Raw genomic sequence first — 25,758 nt, 5'->3', positions numbered from 1 at the left:
TTGTGATGACGTGGATAGAACTAGAGGGTATTATGCTTAGCGAAATAAGTCAATCGGAGAAAGACAACTACCATATGATCTCCCTAATATGAGGAAGTGGAGAAGTAACATGGAGAGTTTGGGGGGGTAGGAAAAGAATAAATGAAACAAGATGGGATTGGGAGGGAGACAAACCACAAGAGACTCTTAATGTCACAAAACAAACTGAAGGGGGCCAGGGGGAGGGGGGATAGGGAGAAGGTGGTTGGGTTATGAACGCTGGGGAGGGTATGTGCTATGGTGAGTGCTGTGAAGTATATAAACCTGGCGATTCACAGACCTATACCCCTGGGGCCAATAATACAGTATATGTTTATTAAAAAAAATTTTTAAATGAAAAACAAAAACAACAAAAAAATTTAATGCCAAGAAAAAGTGTTTCCCCCAAATAAAGTAATGCTTATGGTAAGCATATTTGCTTCCTCCTTTGTTCAATCCTGACTCTATAAATGTTTTAACATTAACTTATCTAAGTCCTTGATTAAGAGCTACTCCAAACCCTTTGGGGAAAAAAACTGAAAATATCAATAGACATATCCCCAATTACTACAACTGGGGTGCACAGCTATCACAGCTTACCCGGGAGAAGGTTCATAAAACACAGGACTTTCAGTGCTAAAACCCAGAAGGTCTCAGGCAGAACTGAAGCTTGGTAAGGGGATAGTCCACAATATCCTGAAGCCATCTTAAAATTCATTCAAGGATTGGGAGCACCTGGGTGGCTCAGTAGGTTAAACATCTGCCTGTGGCTCAGGTTATGGTCATGGAGTTCTGGCATCAAGCCCCACACTGGGCTCCCTGCTCAGCAGGGAGTCTAGTTCTCCCTCTGCCCCTCACCTCACTCATGTGATCTCTCTCAAACAAAATCTTTTTTTTTTTTAAAGATTTTATTTATTTATTTGACAGAGAGAGATCACAGTAGACAGAGAGGCAGGCAGAGAGAGAGAGAGAGGGAAGCAGGCTCCCTGCTTCCCTGCTCAGCAGGGATGAGGGACTCGATCCCAGGACCCCGAGATCATGACCTGAGCCGAGAGCAGCGGCTTAACCCACTGAGCCACTCAGGTGCCCCTCAAACAAAATCTTTAAAAATAATTTTTTTAGTCACTCCAGGATTCTCTAACTCTTTGGGTGCTCCAAAGATCTGACACCAAAGAAGATGTAGACATGCAAGCAATTTTCTGTGGAGACAACCATGGAAGAAGACAAAGGGCAAACGCAGCAGAAGGAAGCAGAGATAAGACGCAGACCCAGATGCAGATCTGACATCTGCAAAATGGGTGGGAGAAGGAAGGAGCACGAGGAAGTGAAGGTCTGCAAGTCCTGGCCAGGCCAGTTAGGGGTAGAGGAAGGGAGAGCAAAGACTGCCCACCAGAAGAGTCCTGTGGAGGGCGGGAACTGCCCAGCTCTGGTCTGCCAGGCTCCGTCCTTGGGTGGAAGGAGACCAGGGAGAGAGTGGACTCGGCGTGACCCACAGCACATCTGAAGGTCCAGTAGCAGAAGGCTGTCTGTCCCCCACTGTTCCTTCCCAGCTCATTCCAGAAAGGAAGGGGTGGAGGAGGAGACAAGGGGTGGCGGCGGACGTCCACGGCTACCATGTGCTTTCTGCCAACACCTTATGCTGTTCATTAGAGAAAACAACATTTTGAAAAGGGAGGTTTTCACTTATAAGAAACCAAGGTCTCTCCTTGCCCATGCTAAATTAAAAGCGAAATCCAAGAAAAAAGGAGAATTCCGTTTATTACAGGTTTATTTGGCTTGTCACAAAGGACCTTCATTTGAAAAAAAAAAAAAAAAAACCTGTCTAAACTGATTTTCCATTGTTTGATAACTTTCTAAATGCCACTTGAGGCATTTAATATAACAGTGTTCCTAACACTTTTTTATCCCTTAATTTATCAGTTTTCAGTCTGTAATTCAATTTTAATCTCTCCAAAATGAAGCCATTCCCTTCAGAGTAGAATACCTTTAAGGGTTACTCAGTTGTTGTAGTTTCAGTGTTAACAGAATGAAGCAGTAAATCACACGGTGTGTTTTTTTTGTTGTTGTTTCTTTAAACAGCCTTTACGAAGTCATCACTTTGCATAGTTGTTTTTCCCCTCTGTGGCCGAGAGATGCCAACCGCAGACCAAGCTCCCCTGGCTCAGCGATTAAAACCTCTAATCTCTGATTAGAATCTTCCACCAGCACTCACAACCCACCGACCCCTGGGCCTTGGGGCAGCCACCTTGAAAAGAACTTTCCAACTGCAGCTGAGTACAACCTCAGCAAAGATGACAGTGACCAGCCCAGTTCCTTACAGACTCATCTGGGCTCTTTATTCAAGACTCCTAGATTCTCCTCTTTCCGGCAACCACCAAGCAAAGACCGCTCGCTTCAAAAGGCAGTCTGTGGTGTGGAGAGAAACCATACTTCCTAGAAATTGGGTTCTGCCATAGACTTTCCTCCCTCTCAGCGTTCAATACTGCTGGTTTTCAAGTTAAAGATCCCCAAGTTTCTTTCTTCTACTTCTACAAACTCACCTGTTACACATCCTTGTCCTAAGTTAACCTATACGTGTTTCCCAACATTAGAATCCACAGACTATACAGACTAGCTCAGAAGACCGGGAGTGTGGCAGGCACAGTAATGGCCCCCAAAGGTGCCCAGAGTGTCATTCCCAGAGCTGGCGAATACATGACCTTACCTGGCAACGGAAAATTAAGATTGCAGGTAGAATTACAGTTGTTAACCAGACCTTAAATACAGAAATTATCTGCATCAATCTAATGTAATCCCAAGGGTCCTATAAAAGTGGAAGCCGGAAGCAGATCAAAGAGTCGGAATCTTGGGACGGGAGACTCAGCTGCCCATTGCTGGACTTGAAGATGAAATGAGGCCAACGAATGCAGGCAGCCTACAGAAGCTGGAAAGGCATGAAAACAGATTCTTTCCCAGGATCTGCAGAAAGACTGCAGCCCTGCCATGGCCTTGATTTTAGTCCAGTGAGACCCATTTCAGACCTCTGAATTACCAACCAGCAAGATAATAAATGTGTGTTTTGTAAGTCACTGAATTTGTGGTAATTACAACAGCAACAGAAAACTAATGCAGTGAGATGCCCATTTCTAAAGGTAATCAAGCAGATGCTGGTCAACAGGACAACATAGAAGAGTCCTCTGAATTGAATAACAAGTTATAACAGACTTCTGCAACTCCTTCCAATTTTAACAATCTCTAAGTTAATATTTTCTCCTAATTTCCTGACAGAAGGAAGCTGACAGGTTTGAGGCAAGTCATCCCCAAACAGGCCATAAACCGAAGACAAGACTCCAGTTTGTTTATTGACTATGATCAGGAAACTGATCCCTGGAACTGTCCTCCATCTGTAAGACAGAAATTCCCAGCTATCTAGAAGCATTTCACTTGACATCCTAAAATATATAGTCTAATAAATACATAAAATACTCTATTTTATATATGATATTCTGAAAGTTTCTCCTCAGAATAAAGTAACTACAGTTTTTAAACATGTACTGAGGCTCTGCTGGAGTAGTACTTTTTAAATAGTGAGCTTTTTTTTTTTTTTTTAAAGATTTTATTTATTTGACAGAGTGAGAAAGCCACAAGCAGGGGGAATAGCAGAGAGAGACGGAGAAGCAGGCTCCACTCTGAGCAGGGAGCCCGATCCCAGGACCTGAGTCATGACCTGAGTCAAAGGCCGACACTTAACCAACTGAGCCACCCAGGTGCCCCAAAACAGGGAGATACAAAAAGAAAAAAGAAAAAAAAAAAAAAATCAATAAAGGAAGTCTTCACCAGTATAGGATAGATTCAAATAAAGCAGAAAATATTGGAAACTTTCCAAGAGTTTGTATTTTGTGAATTTGTGTTTCAGCTCTGCATGAAGTGTGTGAGTGACTGTGTGTGTGTATATATATACACATGGATAACCATGCAAAATACACTTCTTACAATAGGGCATGGCCCAGAAAGTTCAAAACCCACTGTAGTGGAAAAGGCAGGCACACATCATTTAGACTAAAAGATAAACACGGTCTTGCACATGTGCGCGCATGGGTGCGTGTGAATAAGAGTTGCATCATTCGTTCACTACTGCTAGAACACTGACACTTATTAACTTCAAGGAAGGTATAAATGTCTCTCCATATCAGCATCTCTGGAAAATTCATTTTGGCCCTTAGAGAAGGTTTTCATCTGAAAATTTTTTTTTGAGACAAAACATATAACTCTCCATAAAAACTATTTGCGGAGGGTGACGGCATGTTTGCACATGGCTTACCCTTGTACCCATCCACACCATGAGTCCTTCTGCAATCCCTACCAGGAACCAGGCAGCATGCCTAAAAGGGCCCTCACTGCTCCTCCAATCTCTGAATGAGAATCCAAGAATTTGCTGACTAAACCTTTATTCACCCTACATAGGCCATCATTGCTGTGCACATTCCTTTCAGCTTTTGAAGAGAAGTCATTAATCCTGTTAAGTCTTTCCTTACTTAGAAGCTCAGTTTTTCATTTCAAACCAGTGACGTTTACGGGAAGGTACCTCCCCGCCAGAACAGGACCCTCACCTCTGAATCCTTTCCTCTTGACTGGACCAGGTCCGTGAGCATCTCGCACCTTCAACTGAAAGCCCGTTTTTTTGGCAGCTCACATGACTGAACACTCAATGTTCCACAAACTTGTTAAGCCTGCATCATTGATGGCAGTGGCCAAGAGCCAAAGTCAAAGCTGCCGGGCAGGCTTCTCCTCAGGGGAGATCCCAACCCACCAACGAGTACTTTGAGAAAACAATTGAACTAGTTTTGTCTCCACAGAAGTAAACCATCATCCATTATACTTCCCCTTAGATCTCAACTCCGTTTTCCACAAGGATACCAAGAGAGACTCGACCAAGGGCACCATGTCTGAATCTATACATCCCCACAGTTAAACAGTCAGCTACAGTGTCCGATGTGGTGACACTATTTAAGAATCCACCATGGTCATTCAAGTGAACCCATGATGGGCTCTGTTGGTCACCGCTTCCCCTTCTCACACAACACAGATGAGACAAGCAGGCCAGAACGTTGTCATCTGAGACGATCACCAATACGCCCAATCTCAAGTTTAGAAGATTCCTTTCTCGGTCTCGCCCACCTCGCCTTCTACACCTCAATGACCAACGGCAGTGATTCAGCAACTTCACTACAAATTCTGGGAAAACCCGAGAAGGGAACTGGTCTATCAGGAAATCAACTTATCTGGAGTTTACCCTTCCTGGGCTTCAGTTCTCTTACAAGGAAGTTTTGTTTTGTTTTTCTAGCCTTCTCCTTGGCTAAAGAAACAGAAGCGAAGAAAGGAGGTTAAGTGTTCTCTCTCCAGTAACTCTTGAGCCGAAGCAGAAAATTTTTGTACAACGCCAGCCACAATGTTTGGCACTAAGGTGGTACTCAAAACCGTCGGCTATTTTCCCTCCCCAATCTCCCCAAGGAGCCAAAGCAATCCTTTCCCATTTTTCTCCTTGACCTCAATACAACTCCAAAAAGAAGGCGTCGATTTGTGTGTCTGCATTCTGCAAACGGCATGCGCCTCACTTGCGACAGTCATCCTTTCTGTCCACCCCTGCAAGTCCGTACGATGCCTGCCACGCAACACCTGCGTCAGACGTCTGACCAAACACGTGTGCACACACACAGCCCATGCTTACACCTGCAGTTCTAACAGATCTGCGGGTTCTGACAGGAGAAGGAAACTCCTTCTTTGCCTGCAGAGCTGCCTTCTTGCCTAGAAAGGTCATCTTCTTGGATGCGGCCCACAGCCTCCAGAGGGATGCACATGGCATGAACGGAGAAAATGCCTCACAGATCTCCAGATCACCTGGCAACCAGCAGGGGCCAGGTGCACCACACAGACTGCTGTCACGGCCGCTCGGAACTCCGTTTTCCAAGGCCCTCCCCCTGCATGAGCTGTACTATATTTAAGACAGTGCGGAGATCAGGGAGAACGTCTACGACAGTAGCAAAAACAACACAAAGCTCCATGAAGCACATTTAGCCTCAAATCAACCTAATAAGGTAGCTTCTACTGTTGAATCTTTACCAATGAGGAGACCAACGAGGCTCTAAGGCACTAAGAGACTTGCCTATGAAGAGACAAAGCCACTTCATGGAAGAACGGGACCCAACCCAAGCCCAGACCCACCGTGACTGGACTCTGAGCCGCCATTTGTCCAGCACGTACAAGGTCCCAGGAACGTGTGAAGCACCTGCAGATGGTGAACCTTTCCAGACTCGTAACAACTCTATCTTAAAGAAGAGTTGACTACATCACATCTACGATATATTTTTTTAAAAAATTACTTGACAGAAAGAGAGAGAGAAAGAGCACAAGCAGGGGAAGTGGGAGAAGCAGGCTCCCCACTGAGCAAGGGGCCCGACACGGGACTCGATTCCAGGACCCTGAGATCATGACCCGAGCTGAAGGCAGATGCTTCACCCAGGTACCCCAAATCTCCTATATTTCTGACACAAATTTAAGTGGAGTTAAGTACTCCACAGTTGTTGGAACTCAAAGATCATTTCCCAACCACGGCAACTCCTCAAGTACTTACTGATGCGATATTTAAATACCAGGATAATAGTAACGAGACTTCAGCGGGGAGCCTGCTTCCCCCTCTCTCTCCCTGCCTGCCTCCCTATTTGTGATCTCTGTCTCTCAAATAAATAAATAAAATCTTAAAAAAAAAAAAAAAATAGTAACAAGCATTGACCAGCTCTTACTATGTGTCAGGCAATGTAACACGACCACAGATAAATTACCTCGCTAATCCTCCCAAAGCCCCTGGGATTAAAAAGACTCATGGTAAACCATCTTATAGATCTGGAGACTGAGGGTCAGAGAAGCTAATCGATTTGCTGCAGGATACAAACTGAACAGGGGAGACAGGAGTCAAAACCAAGTGGTCAGACTCCAAAGACCGGGGGGGTGGGGGGGGGGAATCTCACACTATGGGGCGCCTGGGGGACTCAGTTGGCTAAGCCTCTGCCTTCAGCTTGAGTCCCACATCAGGCTCCCTGCTCAGTGGGGAATCTGCTTCTCCCTCTGTTCCTGCCTCCCCTGCTCATTCTCACTCTCTCGTGCTCACAAAAACAAAAAACAAAAACAAAGAAAAGCACCTCGCAGTACATTAACTCTGCTTTTAAGAACAAGCACCTGAATATTTGGCCTCAAGTATTTGTACACAGGGAAAGGGGACTGCTCAATCCTTTAATAACCCACATTAGGATAAATGATTTATCCCTGAATGGCATACATGACATGAAAAGAGCCCAAAACCATGAAGAATAGTCAACACAGATGAGATCCACGAAGATGTGGTTCCAACAGACCACCTTTAGAGACCCAGCAGAATGGGCCTTTCCTCCAGGTGTCACAGGTACTGAAAGCTACAGACCATAGGCCCTTCCCTTCCCATGGTCCGTTTTTCTAGCCCCGACTTCCATTCATCAGACACAAACAGCAGAGCAGCCCCAGGCCCACTGAGGTCAAGCTAGCCTTTCCTTCCACTCCTCAAATATGTGTAGGTCCCGCAGACAAACGGACCACTACACACAGAGGGACCTACTGGCGCCAGGAGGGCCCATCTGGCACAGCACCTGCAGCTCTGTCTCTGCACGCCTGGAGTTGGGTCTGTCCCCACCAGCCCAACGCCCAGTGCTCACTTTGGGGCATGAAGAGGGGAGCTGTGGCACCCATGCAAGGTTAGCAAGGACCTGCTGTCTTAGTTGGCAAGGCCTGCTGTAGTGGACTACGACGTGCAGCTAGCTTCAACAGGAGAAATTCTATAAGGCCTAGGGACGAGAAGCCAGAGATCAAAGGCCTCAACGGGGTTGACTTCTTCTGAGGCCTTTTCTCCTTGGCTTACAGATGGCCATCTTTGCCTGTGCCTTCACCTGGCCCCCTGTGTCCAATCTTCATCTCTTCCTATGCAGAAACCAGTCATACTGGATTAGGACCCACTCAAATGACCTCATTCTAACCAAACTGCCTTTTTAAAGGCCCTGTGTCCAAACAGACACATTCTGAAGTATTAGGCGTTAAAACTTCAACGTATGAATTTCAGGGCCCCCTAATTCAGCCCATTACACCCATATTAAAAATAAACTTCTTTACTAATAGTCAAAACTACATTCCATGTTCATTTTTTTCCTTTTTCACATAAATGAGGTCCAAAAAATTTAGGTTCCTTTACATATTTGGCCATAACTACTTGAGTAATGTTAATAAGTAGAGAGGCGGAAAAAAAATCCTCAAAAATATATCAATCTTTGACCCAATCACTCCACCTATCTAGAAGAACTCTGAACATTAATATATAAGCTCATCCTAGCATGCTTTATTCTAGCAACCTATAGAAACCTCCTAAAATAGCTAACATTTGAATAATTGATTTAACAGTGTTACAGAATCTTATACAGCCATTAAAAATCATGTAGCAGAAGAATGTTTAGGATCAAGAAGAAATTGATAACATACTAAGTAAAAAAATGTGAGTTATGAAATGTTTCATAACTGATGAGGCCATCAAAAATGAGGCCACTTTTTAAAATAAGGTATATTCATTTAAAGGATAGGCATAGGGATGTAAGCCAAAGTTATCCCCAGAAAGACAAGGGAATCTTTTTTGCTTTTGGTAGCTGTTTTGTATTTTTTTTTTAAAGATTTATTTATTTGACAGATTGAGAGAGATATAGAGAGAAATAGTAATAGAAATATAGGGAACACAAGCAGGGGGAGTGGGAGAGGAAGAAGCAGGCTTCCCACTGAGCAGAGAGCCCCATGTGGGGCTCGATCCCAGGACCCAGAGATTATAACCTGAGACGAAGGCAGACATTTAATGACAAAGCCACCCAGGCACCCCTTTGATAGATTTTTTTTTTTAAAGATTTTATTTATTTATTTGACAGAGATCACAAGTAGGCAGAGAGAGAGAGAGAGAGAGGAGGAAGCAGGCTCCCCACCAAGCGGAGAGCCTGAAGTAGGACTTGATCCCAGGACCCTGGGATCATGACCTGAGCCGAAGGCAGAGGCTTAACCCACTGGGCCACCCAGGCGCCCCCCCCCTTTGATAGATTTTTAAGAATTTTTTACGAGAGAAAAAAATGTCAATCTTGTCTCTTTTTCCTTGGCCGTGTCACTGTGGTGTAGGAACTCGAAGGCTCTGAGACAAAGTCTTCTCATCTGAGAAGTGAAGATGTTAAGTCCTTCTGAAGTACTTACAACCAATGGATTCAAAACTGCTTTGAAAATAATTAAGTTACTGGGGGGCCTGGATGGTTGAGTAGGTTAAGCACCTGCCTTCAGCTCAGGTTTTGATCCCAGGGTCCTGGGATTGAGCCCTGAGCTAGGCTCCCTGATCTGCGGGAGTCTGCTTCTCCTTCTCCTTGCCCATCCCTTGCTTGTGCTCACACACATGCATGTACTCTAATAAAGTCTTTAAAAAATAATAATAATTAAGTTACATGTATACATATATACACAAAGCTTCTAACTGTGGTTAAAATCCACACCATCTAAATTTACCATCTTAACCACTTCTAAGTGTGCCGTGTTTGGTACGTTCACGCCCCTGTACCCCCAACTCCAGCACTCAGCTCATCTTGCAAAACTGGAACTCCAACCATCACACATGGACTCATCTTCTCCTTTCCCAGCCCCTGGCAACCACCGTTCTACTTTCCATCTCTATTAATTTGACGAAGAGTACATCTTTTTGACTAATGAGCCTGTCCCTTGGAGGCAGTGACCATGAATAATTTTATTTTTGTTTCCCCAGGGCCAAGCACAGCCCCCCAGTACATAGTTGAAACAAATTACTGAATGATGAAAACAGCAGCTGCTTTGCCACATCTGGGAAATGTCTGTGGCTTCCATGACGTGGCCTCCCTGACGTGGAAAAGCACTTTGTGTTAGGTCGGTGGGAAGGATTATCCCCTTCCATGGTGGTGGTTCCCAGATAGACTCCCCACTACCTCTGAAACTCTATTTCAAGAAATTTGTTTAGGGGCACCCTGGTGGCTCAGTTGGTTAAGCACCTGACTCCTGATCTCTGCTCAGGTCTTTATCTCAGGGTTGTGAGTTCAAGTCCCATGTTAAAATTTCTTTAAAAAAAAAAAAGGGGGGGGGGGCCTGAGTGGCTCAGTGGGTTAAAGCATCTGCCTTCAGCTCAGGTCATGATCTCGGGGTCCTGGGATCGAGCCCCGCGTCGGGCTCTCTGCCCGGCAGGGAGCCTGCTTCCCTTCCTCTCTCTCTCTCTGCCTACTTGTAATCGCTGTCTGTCACATAAATAAATAAAATCTTTAAAAAAAAAAAAAAAACATGAATAAATTCCAGTCAACTCCCATTTAGAATGGACCTACCTATGTGCCTATCCCTGTAAGTTCTTTTGAAATGAGAGAAGGGGTATTTGCAGGTGCTCATATATACGCTATAAGTTCATAAAGGCTGAAAACAGATTAGAACAATAGCCAACCAGTCACAGACTCCAGCTCTTCCTAAGGACAACCGACGTCCCAGCCCTGGCATGAGGCCTTCCTAAACGTCATCAAGGGAATCCAAAAACACCCCATTTAGGTAGAAGATCAAACAGAAAAAGGAGTCCCTCCATCCAGCCTGTCCATCCTCCACACTGCTACCCTGTTCGTCTTCCGAATAACCAGGTGAGGTTTCCCCTCCTTTACAAACCTCCACTGACCTCCACTGCCGGGAGAAACCGGTCAGAAACCCCATGTGTGACAAAGAAGGTCTCCTGTGATGTGAACCTGACCTAACCCCTCCATCCTGCCCCAGCAGTGCTTAACATTCTCTTCAAAACTTCTCTCTCCACTTTTGTATTTGATTTTCTTTCTTCCCTCTTCATCACCTTCTTTATCTGAGCAGCTCTCATTTACCCTTCCAGACACAGTCTCCCATGATCTGGGTCTTCCTTGACTCACACGCACGGAGGGACGCCCCTATCTGGGAGCACAGACCATCGGCTCACACCCTGCTAGACCAGTGTCTCCCAGGACGTCTGCCTGCTCCCTGAGTGCAGGTGACGTGCCTTGGCCAGAAGCCAGTCTCCAAGGCCTGGCCACGTTCCTGACACAGAACAGGTCCCCCACAGAGAAAGGGCAGGAACAAATCTCCCACCTGCTTCTTCTCTCCCTTGGGGCTAAAGGCCATGCACGCTGGTGGGGGGGTTGGGGCAGGTCACTTAGCCTGGCTCACTTTCCCTTTCAAAACAAGGACTGTGATCATACACAGCTTTCCTTTATAGGTTCCTTACAAGGATCAACAGGGAAGGCTTACAGAATCACTCTGAAAGAATCCTAGCTCAACAGAAGGTTTTCAGATTCTGATAACCTAATTACAGACTTTAAGATCAAATGAAATCCTCTCTTGACCCTATTAAACTGTCCTCAATCTTGTTTTTTAGGGAGAGAGACAGAAAGAGAGGAAGTGAGTGGGGGAAGTGGCAGAAGGAGAAAAGGAATCCTAAGCAGACTCCATGCTCGGTGCAGAGCCTGACATGGGGCTTGGTCCCGAGACCCTGAGATCACGGCCTGAGCCGAAGGCAGACGCTCAACCAACTAAGCCACCCAGGTGTCCCTCTTCTCTTTTCTTACAGGCCCACATGCTCTTTCACTTTTTAGGCACAGACAAGAATACACAAGTGTTGATCAAAGTACAGAACTATATGATCCACAAAAACCCAAACGGACAAAATGTTCACATCAATATCACATTCAACCTTCCAATCTAAATTTGAATTGATAAAAAAAAAAAATGAAAAAAGAGAAAAAGAACTTGGAGCAAAGTTTCACTTAACTTAGCTTTACTGCTTTTGAAAAATAACATTTCACACCTTTGAAAAATACAACCCACAAGCTTGTTCCCACCCAGAGGCACAGGCACCTTTGCACCTGTTTCGGTCATCAAAGCTCAGTTCTAGTATTTGGGGCTTCACATTTTCGGGCGGTGGGGGGAGGGAGGTGGAGTGTGGAATCAACCTTTGTGTTTAGGAGTCCTGACTACAAAAATCAACTTCATTTCCAAACAAACAGAAGAACACTTTTATCTCCACAAGGAAAATCATTCTATCCCATTTTCTAAAGAAAGGCTTAACATAACCACCCTGGGTATTCCTTTGTGCTACAGTCAAGCTGAGCTGGGGGCTCTTGTTTCCAGGGATTAGCCTTGTGGTGTAGGGGCTGCTGTCATCCAGGGGGCTGGAGGGGGACTCCCCCCCACATGGGTTGGAGACAAGGGACAGGGCCAGGCCAGCAGACCGAGTGACACCCCCCCCCCCGGAGCAGGGGGCTGCAGCTGGCCCCGAGAGCTCACCTCGCCTGGCCCTCCTTGCCTCCCCCACCTGTTTGAGTTTGATCTCCAAGACTGGGAACCCTCCCCCAGGTCCGCACTTAGTAAGGCCTACCTTACCCTTTCTGGTTTCCTGCATAAGCTTGACCAAGAGCCCACAGTTCAATACACATTCAGTCATCACATTCTGCTTGCCCATACCTTTACCTGCATTAACTCAAGGAACTCCCCCAACAGCCCTTGAGAGCAAATACCATTCCTATTCCCACTTTACAGAGGAAGCCTCTAGGAGGCTCTGAGGCTGAGTGACAGGCCCAAGGTCACTCCGTGGTTTGCAAGGTGGTGCAAGGTGGTGCAAGGACTTGAAGCCAGGCCGTCTGGCTCCAGAGCACTGGCTTTTACCCTCTAGAGTAGACCAGCCTTCACCCCCATTACTTTCCTAAACTAACACTTCTCAGTGGAGTCATGCTCCATCCATCCAGGTCCTTCTCCCTTAAAAGCAGAGTTTCTAGAAAGATTTCCCAGGAACTTCTATAATTCACTATCACTTGCTGAAAGGCACGGACGTGTTCAATATCATTATTTTTGAAAACTTAAAGACAAGGTAGAAAGTCTTTTGTTTATCTGAGACTTTTTACGTAAAAAGTTATCTGTGCTGGTCAGAATTTTAAAGAGAAAACATTCTTACACACCAAATTTAACAAGATTTTTGATCAATAAGAAAATGTAAACAAAATTAAAAGAGTGGTCAGCACCAAGGTCAGTCTTAGGCATAGTGAACAGACCAGGTCTGTTGGGGGGGGGGGGGCTGGCCTCTTGACCTTTCCTCTCTCTCTCTGCACCCCCGTGAAAATGTCTAACCACAAAGAATCACTTCTATACAATTCAGATAGGAATTTAGCTGGATGGTTCTATTTCCCCAGGACATTTTTTTAAATATTCTATCTATGAAATAAAAGCCTCTGCTCCCTTCACGAAGAAGTGCCTGGTTAACCTTGTGTCAGCCTGGCCAACAGCTGAGAGAAAGAAGCAAGTTGCGTGCCTGTTTGGAGCAAGAAAGACACCAAGTAGGTGTCCTGCCAAAGCTACCTGCTCTGCCCGAGCCTAGGGCCCTCCAGAGATTTTTCATTTTCCTCATTTCAACAAAGAAGTGTGAGCCAGCCTGTCCATCCTATAGTTTGGAGAAGTATGTTTTCTCCTGTGATCTTTAAAAAGAATGCCCTCAGGGACGCCTGGGTGGCTCGGTGGGTTGGGCCGCTGCCTTCGGCTCGGGTCGTGATCTCAGGGTCCTGGGATCGAGCCCCGCGCATCGTGCGTCAGACTCTCTGCTCAGCGGGGAGCCTGCTTCCTCCTCTCTCTGCCTGCCTCTCTGCCTACTTGTGATCTCTGTCAAATAAATAAATAAAATCTTTAAAAAGAAAAAAAAAAAGAATGCCCTTAGATACTGAAAGAAAGGGAAGTGAAATTCATCTCTCTACCACCCAACTACCACCTTCTAGTTCTCTCTAGTCCTCTGCCAGCAAAAGTCTGGTGCCCTCCCTTCCTCTCACGTGTGCTGCATGCTTTTCCATCCCAGCCTGTGGCGGCTTCAGTTCCACTCCACAGACATCTACGAAGGGCCCTCTCCAGGCCGGGAGCGACACCAGTGCTGGTACACGAGGAGGACAACGTGCCCCTGACCTCCAAGGAACAGACACATCCTTAAATGACCGCGGGACAGGGTTTTAGAAGAGAGGAACCGACACTGTCCTGCTACCGGTCAGAGGGGAAAGCTGAACCTCCGAAATTCTCCAGACCCAAAGGGCAGGGGTGGATTCTCTACCCTACAGAGTATTATTGGGTCTAGGATGCAGGAAGTGCCAAGCCCATGTGGGAAGGAGCACACTGTGGAGATCTGTGAACACAACCCTGGAAAGATTCTAGGAAACTTACATAGTAAATGTTTCTACAACGCTGAGGCTCTAGGAAGTAGGGCACTTAAGGATTAATAAAAGAAAAAAAAAAAAAACCACCAAGACACAGGATTAAGGATAAACCAGCTAAACACAAAAATGACAGCAAATTACACAGTAGGGCATTAACTAGACAGGAGCCAGAAACTCTACTGTTCTTTGAAAAGTCCGCCATGTGTCATGAAGGCGTCATGAACCCCTTCCTAAGAGGCTTACATCCTCACAGGGAGAGAAATCAAACACACATGGACCCCAGAAATGTAAAACTATAATGATTACTACATGTAGGGCTGGAAAGGGGGGCCCTTATGTCAGAGGAAGAAAACATTAAGCCCCTGAATCCTAGAAGTTTGCCTGGAAGGGGTGAGCCATTAACTAGTTTTTTTTTTTAATGGTGTAGTTGAGGAAAAATAAAAGGTTGGGTTGGACTTCTCCTTGGCGAAGGCATATGAGAGACAAAAAAGCATTAGTGGAGGGGCGCGTGGGTGGCTCGGCGGGTGAAGCAGCTAGTGGAGTCTGGATTTCGGCTCAGGTCACGATCTCAGGGTTGTGGGATCGAGCCCTACCTCAGGCTCCGTGCTTAGTGTGGGGGCCTGCTTAAAACTCTCTCCCCCTTTCCTCAGCCCATCCCTCCTGGGTGTTCACTCACTAAAACAATTTAAAAACATTTTTTTTTTAAAGTTAGTGGAAAAAGTAAACAAATTTTTAAAAGGAGCCAAAGAGTAGAGATGGAGAAGAGGAAGAAAGAACTAGGGACAGGAAAATCTCCTTCCCTCCATTACACCCATTACCTCACTCCCCCCTCCTGACCAGCCACTGGGGCCAGCCTCCACCCCTCACCCATGGGTAGAATCACCTACGAGGTGTCCAACCCATGGCTGCTGGGTGGGTCGAGGGACACCTCTAGGGTACACGGTTGGGGGGAGGGGGGCCATTGCCTGCCCCCACGGAGCTTATGTGCAGGATTTATACTTTATCATCCCAGTTTTACAGGCTAAGACCTAAGAGCCAATGGTAGAGCTCTTGTGGGGCAGAATCAGGGCAGCGACCACACAGTTTGTAGGACCTCGAATGCATTCGCTTTCTGTGACCCTCTATGGTCACTGACCAGAGAAGCAAAAATGAACAAAAACCTCAAAAGAATCCCAAAGGCAGCGGAGATTTCCACTAGATTTCTTCCATTTCTGTTTCCAGGCACGATCCTGAGGCTCACCTCACACTCAGGACTTCAAATTTTTACTTTTGCCTCAAGAACTACCTGAAAAGCCACATCCTCACAGCAGTGGCCACTGACCAGCACCACAGAAATTCTCAGTCACGCACGGAACGTACTATGGGAAGTCAACGGCAGGAAGGAGTGAAGTAGAATCATTTCCTCCCGGAAACAAGTACACTAACTTCCCCTCCATCCTCTGCTGCTTTTGAGAGGAAGGACAGCAAAACAGTTGGGATGGATAATCCCACAAGTAATTTGACATGCACAGAGCCATGAACATCCCTCTAGCTGAGTTTGTTCCCTATAGCAGCCTGACAAGGCAGTGTCAGAAATGTCACCAGACACACGTACAAAATAAATATTCATCATACATACTTAGTCTCGGCACTCCACCCTCCAATTCCTCATCCAGGATACAAATACCCAGAGGAAGATGCACAGTGTTGAAAAGAAAACCCAGGCCCAAAACGGCGTCCTTTAGGCCAAATCCCCAAACCAGGATTTAACAGCTCATCTAACTGCAGTTTCAACCTCCCCCAGGAAGGTCTTAAGGTTGGTCAGGAAATTTCTACGGAGCACCAAAATGTCTGCCACAAGGGCCCTTTCCAACCCACCCCCACCCCCAGGGATGAGGAGGTGATCTGCATAACAAGACCCCCAGATGGGAAGCTGCCAGATGCTGGAATCCTTTGGTAAACCAGTTACATCTTTAAAGATATTCGGTGGGATTTTTTTTTTTTTTTTAAATAACAGCGACAGGGACAAGAGCAGGCCTGGCTCTGTTCACAGAGGCTGGCAGTTTGAGACCCGTCACAGTCGCTGGACCTTGAGAAAGACACATAACAGTGGTCTCAGGGGAGGGAGACTCACAAGAGTTACCTCAGGAGGGGTGGGAGCCCCGACTCAGGTACCGTGCACACAGATTCGTGCACACAGATTCGCTGACGCCCCATCCAAGGCTTAGTTTGCACTAGTCACAGGAGAAGTTGGATTCCACAAGGGGACATTCCCGAGCATCGGAGGAAGGAAGCAGAGAATCAGAGAGACCGAGCAACGCTTACCTGGGCAGGTGGGAGGTGTGCGCCCAAGACCAACAGAGTTTGCCAGCTCTGCCTATGGCCGCCCTTCTTAAAGGGTGGTGGTCCACGGACCGGCAGCATTGGCATCACCTGGGAACTTGTTAGAAAGGCGCCCCAGGCCCTCCTAATCCGGAAATCTGCTGTCAGGAGCCCTCCAGGAGATCCTGATGCACAGCTTGAGTCTGAGAAACCCTAGAGAGGAAACTCCAGAGCACAGAACATTTAGTGCTGGGCCTCTGCATTTCTGGAAGAAAAGTTAATACCGGATGTGGGGTCTCCACCATCCCTACCCTTGGAAAGCAGAGCAGGGGGATGAGACTTTTTTGGCTTAGCAAAGAGGGTGCCCCTGGCTATGTGACTATCTTAGGGTGAAACTTCGGAAGCTCTAATACTGGGCAGTTCTCTTGGAGCTCAAAGCTGGGTCCCATGGCCCAGAAACGCTGTTGACTACCCTGAGACGGCATCTGAGGCCAAAAGCCCCCTTGGAGGACCCTTCGTTGGAAAACAGCAGGAGGCCAGCGGTCATCAAACCTTTCCCATCTCCCCCACCTGGACTAAGGCATATGTTTTAGGTTTCCCAAATCAATGGACACCCTTGCCCCGGGATAAGATGCTGCCTGCCGCCCTGCTGACCAGGCCCATCCTGGCGGCTGGTCTGGAGAAGGAGCAGAGGTGATGGCGGCTGGAGGGATGTGGAGGCCAGATACCCAAGATACTGCTTTTAGATTTTCCAAAGCATTCAGCTAACATCACAGATGAAAATCAATGCAGAAATGTCTTCCTTTTCAAATCCCTTTTCTGAGTAACTCCCTGCCTGGATTTCACTGCATATACCTTTGCCAGCTTTAAAAAATTTTTTTCTCACTTTAAATAAGTTAAATTAGGGGCACCTGGGTGGCTCTGATGGTTAAGCATCTGCCTTCAACTCAGGTCATGATCTCAGGGATCCTGGGATCGAGCCCCGTGTCGGGCTTCCTGCTCAGTGGGGAGTCTGCTTGTCCCTCTCCCTCTGCCTCTTCTGTTTCATTCTCAATCTCGCGCACGTGCTCTCTCAAATAAATAAAATCTTTAAAAAATAATAATAATTTTTTAAAAAATTAAATTGGCGGAGCATATGGCACTTTCCTGCACATTTTCTTGCCACCTCTGAGAATCCATAATTATTTCAAAGTAAAGTTTATATATATAAAGTTGAGACAGTTAGGTTTCCCCCTGGTTATTCTGTTACCTACACATGGGCAAGCCCTCACCAGCCAAAATTTTGGGGGTGGTTTCAAAATGAAACCCACTTGCTCGGGTCTGTGCAGAGCAGTGGCCTCGCCAGCAAGGCCACCCAGGAATAACTCAGTGAGGGAGGTCCCTGTGTAAGCACCATCAGATGCACACCCTAGTTGCCCTGGGGAGCCAGCGCCCCAAACATGGAAGCTGGCTTACCTTAGAGATCCTGAAAGTGTAGGAGTGGAGGATTCTAGTGAAAAATCACAGAGACAAGAGACAACACTGTAGGAATCCTAGGACCCGCTTCTCAGATTTTCCTGATGGTGCAAATCACCCGGGGTTTGGAGGGAGAAGGCTTTTCCCACTCCTGACTCCCAGGATGTGGCGGTGAGGGGGAGTGTGCCCCAAACATGCTCCTGGACTCTCTGTCTCTCCCCTCCCTCTGCTCCTGCAGGGAAAAGGAATTTCTTGGACTGACAGATCTGAGTGAATTGCCTACCCCGCTCGGCTCAACTCAACTCAGTTCCTGATCAAGCCCCTTAACCGCTTTGGAAGTGAGCTTCTGCAGCCTGGAGAGGCTCTCCTGCTGTTCCAGAGCCTCCGCCCCCAGGGAGGGTCCACTCAGGACTACAGGCAAACAAGCCTCATTCCAGGAATTCAACCAGCAGGCCTCTGAGGCGAGCTAATGACTTAACACAACACCCTCCAGCCAACCCTCTCTCAGGGAAGAAAGGACATTTTGACCTCTCTTCTGTCCTAGTCATTGTTTTTCTCCTTGGGGCAGGAAAGAGGACTCCTGGGCCTTGCCCCTCAAATACGGCCCCCACCCAGGTATGGTCTAATGATGCGGACTCTCCACCCCCTCCTATTCCCCCTCTCCGTGGGGGCTGCCTGGCTAAGGCTAAATTCGAACCTGACGCTTTCAGAAGAGCCTAGGAGATTCTTGTTATCTGGGAAGTTGGGGAAATACTGTGCAAAAGAACATTCTAGTACTGAGTTTCCCTGTAATGCAACATTCGGGTCCATATGAGCCAGTGTCACCAAGGTTTACAGAATACTGAGGAGCTCAACCTAAGCCACCCCAATGGGAATTTTTGCCAGGAGGTAAAGCTGACCAGCACAGGAGGAGAGGTTTTCCAATGACCGCTCCAAGGATACAAGGGGAAGTCAAGTTCAGCCTTTAGAGTGTCCAGGGCTGGAGAGAAGTCGGGAAGAACGGTGCTGTGAGGACAGGGACTCCCGGAAGCGCCGTCCACCCCAAGCCCCACAGCTCTCTCCATCTCCGTGGCCACGTCAGACCCCAAGTGTGCTCAGGGGGCAAGACATCAGGGATGTAAGTCACCAGCGCTGAGCCAGAAATCAGAATCGTGATACCCATTACCCATAATAGGACAAGGTGTGGTTTGCTGTTGTTTTTTAAGATTTTGTTTATTAATTTGGGGGTGAGAAAGCCAAAAAGCATGAGAGCACAAGCCAGGGTAAGAGGGAGAAAGAGAAGCAGGCTTCCCGTTCCCGCTGAGCAGGGACACCCCCCCCCCGACGTGGGGCTCGACCCCAGGACCCTGGGATCATGACCGGAGCCTAAGGTGGACACTTAACCTACTGAGCCACCCAGGTGTCCCACAAGTTGTGTTTATAAGCATCTCAGAAAAACTACAATCACAGGGAATGTTTTCTACTAAGCAAGGAATCATAATTGGGGATTCACAGCACAGCACCCATGACCTCTAAGTTAAGGACAGAACACCGTGCCATCAGGTCCCATTGTCACCGACATCCTGAGATCATTCTATAACGCACCAGTCTGTTTTCAGAAACCTAATAAGGTTTATTAGAGACTTCACTGGTCCACTCCTGACTTGAGTCCTCCAACCCTACTTATCCCACACGGTCATGAATTTCTTATTCTGACTTACCGTCAGCACATTTTGGGAAGTTACTGTACGTACACCACACCAGGAAATCCATGTCCCCAAGCGCAAGTTTTATCTCCAGTTTCCTCTCCTAAACCCTCTAACCCTCTCCTAACCACCTCCCAGCAGCTCCCCCACCCCCGACTCCCCAGCAGCTGTGGAACACGTCCGCGTGTCCAAAACCAACCTCCCAGCGCACTCCTGCCAGCCCCTCTCAAATGACCACCAGGAAATCTGGCCTCCTCGAGGTCCCTAGGGTACCCCAAGTCCTGCCACTTTGTACCATTTCCACCTGCTGCCCCAGGGAAGCTGGCCTCCCTGCCCCACCCCCCCGCCACCTCTCTCTACTCTCTCTTCTCATCACAGCAGCCAGGCTAGTCCTTCTAGAATGGACAGGAACGAGTCATGCCTCTGCTCAAAGCCCTCAGTCATTCCCTGGTTGCTGGTAGCGAGAAGCCGGTCCTCTCTCCTGCTCTCCTGCTCCTACATATACTCTCTGGGCACAATCCCACCTGGGTCTTTGTGTTTGGCCATTCCTTCCTCCAGGACAGCCCTGGACTAACAGCCTCCCTCACCTCCTCCAAGCCTGCTTGGGTGGCACCATTTAAAGAAGACCCATCCTGCTCACCAAGTATTTAAAATCATGGTCGTTCCCTCCCTCAGGCTCCTTATCCTTATCCTGTTCTCCTCATGCTTCCCCCACAGTACCTGCTAACATACCGTGCAACTCACTTCATAGGTTTCTTTTGTGTTCTGTGTCCCCCAGCAGAATCTGAGCTCTACAGGGGCACAGCGTTTACTCAACCATATATCTCGGTCACCGAGAACATAGCAGGTGCTCAATAAACCCCTGCGTCTTCCCCCCTGAAGGAAGTGGTCGAGCCACCACAGGGCTTAACTCCACATGGCCCAACCATGCTTGCCCGATGGGGAACCTTCTCTCAGGACCCACATGCAGGGAGCCGCAGCCCCTCTCTGAGGTCTTACTTGCAAAGTTCCAGAAGGCCCTTCTGTACCAAAGCTTCTCTCCCAACAGTCTGCCAGAGTGCCAGAAATGCCCAGCATAGCAATGAGACCATGGATGGGGCCTCTACGGGGGAGACAATGTGGTAAGACCTTCATGGTCATTACCACCTGAGCACTCATCAGTTGGCTGGAGCATCTGTCCCACAGCAGTGAGCACATACAGGGGGACTGACATGCCAGCTGTGCTTGGACACTCCGTGTCTAACGTCACAGGACACTCAGTCCCTACTTTCAAAGATGTTGGGGTCTCGGCAGAGAGACAAGGGCATAAAGTCATAAAGTCATGCGCAGCACCCTCAAGTATCAGAGAAGAGAGACCAGAGGACAAACACCAGAATGTGCCACGCAAAGAAAGGAGGGAGGGAAGAGTCTCTGCCCAGCCAGGACGTTTGTGAAAGGCATGGTGCATTTCAACCCCAGCGGTGACAAGCTCAGTGTGCTAGAGTGTCACCAGGAAGCCGTGTAAGAGGAGGCTGAAGCGGGAGAGCGCCGGCTTCGTTGTGCAGGGTGGGGTGTGTGAACCGGGCAGATGTTGCAGGAGACAGGGGCAGGCAGGAGTGGGTGTTGGAGGGAACAGACCTCACTGGCAGGGCCTGAATGAAAAGGCTGTCCTAGGAGCCCCATGAGAAGGCAGGCATGCTGGAAGAGAGGCAGGAGCGACAAGGAGGGACTTATGAGCTAGAATTTTCTAGCCAAGCACTAGGAAGACTCAGGGAAGTGGGAAAAGGCACACACTTTAGTGGAAGAGAACAGCCCAGCCCAAAGCATGACGAAAAGCTTCTGCAGGACTGGGACAGCTGGGGACCACGGAGAGGAGCTTCTGAGCACTGAACGAAATGCGGGAGGGACACAAATCCCACCCCCCAGTCCAAGCCTCCAGCAGGCACCTGCCTGGAATGAGAGCCTCCGGCGGCCCCTCCCGGTCCAACACCAAACAAAAAGGGTAGCAGATGGGCTTGAGATGGGGAGCCTTGTCTTGTCCAGGGGAGAAATGATGTGAGGCTGGCCTACGGCATTGCCCATGAAGATGGATCTACAGCCACACGAGATGGGGAACCCCCCTGAGACGCTCCAGCCTGGGATGATGTAGACCAGGAAAGGCCTGGACGACCAAACAGAGACAAACAGACCAGAGAGAGCCAGAGCCCTTGGCTGCAAATGAGAAAACAGTTAACGGAGCCAGAATGCTGAGGGGTGCTCATGGGTTGATGGGGGGAATGGAACAGCCAGCTTGGAAGGAACCCAACCAAGGAAGCTGGTGGCTAGAACAAGGTTCACCGCCAAGAGCCACACGGGGGCGGGGAGGGTTCCCCAGCGCCCACCCTGGAGTGGGCTCACAGCCATCCCCGGAGCCCTCACATCACTGACTTCAGGCTCCGAGTCGCAGGCCAGAGTCTGGTGGGCTGTGTGAGGCCAGGTCCTCGTCCTGGGCAGCCCCTCTCACCGGAAGGGGACGACTTTCCTAAGTGAGCCGTACATGGACTTGGAGGGAAGAGGCGACAACTGAGGAAGGGCTGTCGGTGCGCACACATGTGCGCGTGTGTGCACACGGGGCTGGGGCTAGAGAACAGAAGTCTGCTCTTGACCTTTCTGGGTGTTTCTGCAGGCGGAAAGGTACCACCTCTCCCCTAAATATGAACCCTCGACTCTGGGTAGACTGATGTATTCCCGCTCCCATTCCTTGTCTTCTCTGGGGGGTTCTCCCCACCCGCTGACCTGTTCCCCATCTACCTGCCAACATCCCATCTATTTAAACATCCCCCTTCTATTTAAAAGGTGAAAAACCAAAGTAGTGAAAAAAAGATACAAAGTGCCTTCTGTGTGATTCTTTAAGAGCTCCCTGGGCTGTGAAGGGCAGTAACTCCTCCCTTAACCACAGAGGGCGCTTGCTCTTGCTCTTGTACAAACAGAGGTTTGTGCAGTATGTACATACCTGTCTGGACGCCGTCTCGGCACCCACCTTATACTATTAATTATCCTTTCCTGCGTACATGTGCTTTAAAGAAGATCAGAAACATTACAGGAGCAGGAATCTCCCCGCCCCCACCGTGGGATGTGTGTGTGTTTGACCTCTACCGAACCTAGTAAGTGCTCAATAAATAGGTACCTATCTGATTAGCTAAAAGCACAGAAGTGAGCTTGCTTCCCTGAGTAATGGGGCACCACACATGGTTGCCCCTCCCCTACAGAAAGAGAGACTGCTTGGGGAGGTTTTATTTAGAGTTGAATCTGGCAGGTATTTGCCCGGGAGGCGACAAAGGGATGAGTCTAAGAGAACAAAACGGCCAGAGCCAAGTGTCTGAACTTGCTTATTCACTGAGCCATGGACCTAGAAGTCATGCCAGCTGCACCAGGGAGACGAAGGGGAGAGCTGTCCCTCAGACAGACAACAGGGCCATTAGGCAGTGGGCCAGACACCCAAAGGGAAGCTTCTGGACGCTGCAAGGAAGCGCCGTCATGCAGTCCTGAGTTAGCAGCCACTATGGGACCCCTCTGCCAGCTTAGGAGGGGCGGGGGCAAACACAGGCTGTGCCAACAATTCCCTTTGGAGGGACCAAGTAGGGCGGAGAATCGGTCTGGGGTAAGGGGAGACTCTGGGGCTTGGACGGATAGGACGGAAGGGGTGACCAACAGCTCAGAGCAACAGGGAGGCAAGAGTGGGACAGTGCCACGACGGGAAGTATCGTCCATCCTCAGGGGCCAGGATAACTTCAGAGGGACCCCAAAGGGCCACACGAAAAGGTAAGTGTCATCTGCTGCCTCAAGAACCCCAAGAATTCCAGGAACACAATGCCTTTCTCACCCTGCTGTTCCGAGCAGCTGTCCATTGATGCTGTAGTGGGGAAGTCCTTGAAAGGTGGGACAGGAGGGAGAGCCTCCATGCAGAAGGTGAGGAGGAGGGAAAGGAGTTCACTCTCATTTCATCTCTTTCTCTGCTTTTCCATTGTCTTCTCTCTCCTGCCACACCCTCTCCCTGCCCCTTATTTTGTCCATACGTGTTCTTTAAAAAGCTCCAAACTGGCCCCCATGGGGACCCCAGAGAAAGTAAAACGACCCCATTTCTAACCTAACCTGTCCACGAGGGCAGGTGAGACGGCCCAAGGCAGGTAGGGATAGAGGTGGCAGCTCCTTTCACCCCAGGAACTGGGGGAAACTGCATTTGAACTTGAGAGCGAGGATCCGAGGCCAGCTCTGCTTTGGAATGGCTGCTTACCCTGGGGAATGTTACCTCTCTGCCTCGGTTTCCAAATTTGTAAAACAGAAAAGAAAAAGAGTGCTTACTTTATTGTATTTTTGGAAAAATCAAATAAGTACTTAGACCAATGACTGGTCCTAAATACCTCTTCCTTCCTTCATGACACCCCACCAAATAAATGCCTACATATTTGTTTCAAAATGCAATGTTTATCAGAGCAAAAGTTCTACTGGTCCACCACAGGGTATGCAAAACAGAGCAGGAGTATTAATTTAGAATTTGTCCTTACCTGTATGCCCCGTCCCTGGATTCATCCCGTAACCGGTTGCACAGAGTTGCAGAAGAAGCCACTGAGGCCGGCGGGCCATCTGTGGTTCTGGAATGTGGTGAGAACAGCACTCTCGGCTGACCAGCTGGACTGAATTGACCTAAATACTGTCTTTACATTAATACTGCATTTTCCGAGGTGCTGGGTTTTTCTCCCCTTAATGTTCACACTATGTTCTCATTTATAAAAGACGATTGTTAAGACCATTCATTTATCAGACAGGTAGTGGGAGCCGGAGTCCATGCATGCAAGGAACCCAGGGGGCTGTTGGATTCCTTCCGCATCACACATAGTGGACAAGGGCCTGTGACTGCAGCAAAGATGCAGGTGGAGAGGTGGGGTGGGGGGCGCGGGGTGGGGGAGACGCGGTGTGGGGGGGAGATGCTGGGGGAGACGCGGCGGCGGGGGGTGGGGGGACGGTGCAGTGCATGTCAAGCCCAGCTGACTAGTTAGCAGAAGCCACTCCAGGTCTCCTGGACCGCTCCTGTGGTCAAGGATGCACCATGGGCTTTTCTTTTCTGTTCAGAAATCTTATGGCACAAGTGACTTTCCCTTCCAACTAGTCTCCATTTTCAAGGTCTTAAATGCCATTTTGCTACATGAATAATTAAATGTTTACCATTCCTATGGGAGATGAACAAGGAGCCAAAGAGACCATCAGAGCTGATCTCAGTTTTTATCTGAAGTACAAAAAGTTTAATGCATACCTTTTAAGAAAGAAACTGGTAAAGGGAATTCAGTTGGAAATTCAAATTATGGCCTAATATATTTGTCTAAAATAGAAACGTGGACCAACGAAACCATAACAACACCAAGGCCAGAGGGACTTGCCAAGACATCACAGAATGCAAGGGTTGGTTCTCCAGGTCTCCAGCCCAACTGACCACCACTGACGTCACTGTTAATGGATGAACACGGAGCACATTCTTGGTTAAAAGAAAATAAATCCCCAGAAGGAGTGAAATGAAGTCCTTTACATAAGCCCCACCTCCTCCCTGCCAAAAGAAATTTAAGTTGCTTTCACTGTATTTTAAATGATAGTTTCCTTCTGTCTTATCCTTTCAATCTCTCATAGTAGAGGGTATGGTCACATGGCTCCCTGAGGAACTGAGACAGGCAGCAAGTAGAAATCCCTCTAAACATACCAGAGACCCAGAGGCCGGGCTTATTACCCAAACACAATTCTTTCTGATTTAACCTGATTTGAGCAACGGAATAGATCTCAACAGTCACCCAACAAGAGAAAATCGTTCTGTCATCTAGGGTTCACTTCCTTATTAAAAATTAGCAGCCAGTTATCTTCACCGAGTGGCACCTGCCGCCGCTGGAAATGCTCACGAACCGGGTCCGGGGTGGGGGGGCTCTCCTAGGGAACCTGCGACCCTATGGGCATGGCTTCCTGGGGTCCTAACAGGTCTTGTGTTTCACACTAATAAATGTGCCCACTGAGCA

At 48.2% G+C, this 25,758-nt stretch overlaps 1 protein-coding gene across 7 annotated transcripts in view; it reads right to left on the bottom strand.

Annotated features, from left to right (window-relative positions):
* The window catches only part of RYR2 (ryanodine receptor 2), a 738,653-nt gene that overhangs the window by 665,554 nt on the left and 47,341 nt on the right, over positions 1 to 25,758 (bottom strand). The gene's annotated exons all lie outside the window — the stretch shown is intronic.

This window comes from Mustela putorius, unplaced genomic scaffold, assembly GCF_011764305.1.
Source record: "Mustela putorius furo isolate JIRA1106 unplaced genomic scaffold, ASM1176430v1.1 tig00001118_pilon_pilon_pilon, whole genome shotgun sequence".
In the NCBI taxonomy this organism is placed as follows: Eukaryota; Metazoa; Chordata; class Mammalia; order Carnivora; family Mustelidae; genus Mustela; species Mustela putorius.
Note: the sequence above shows the minus strand (reverse complement) of the source record. Positions and strands in the feature narration are given on the sequence as shown.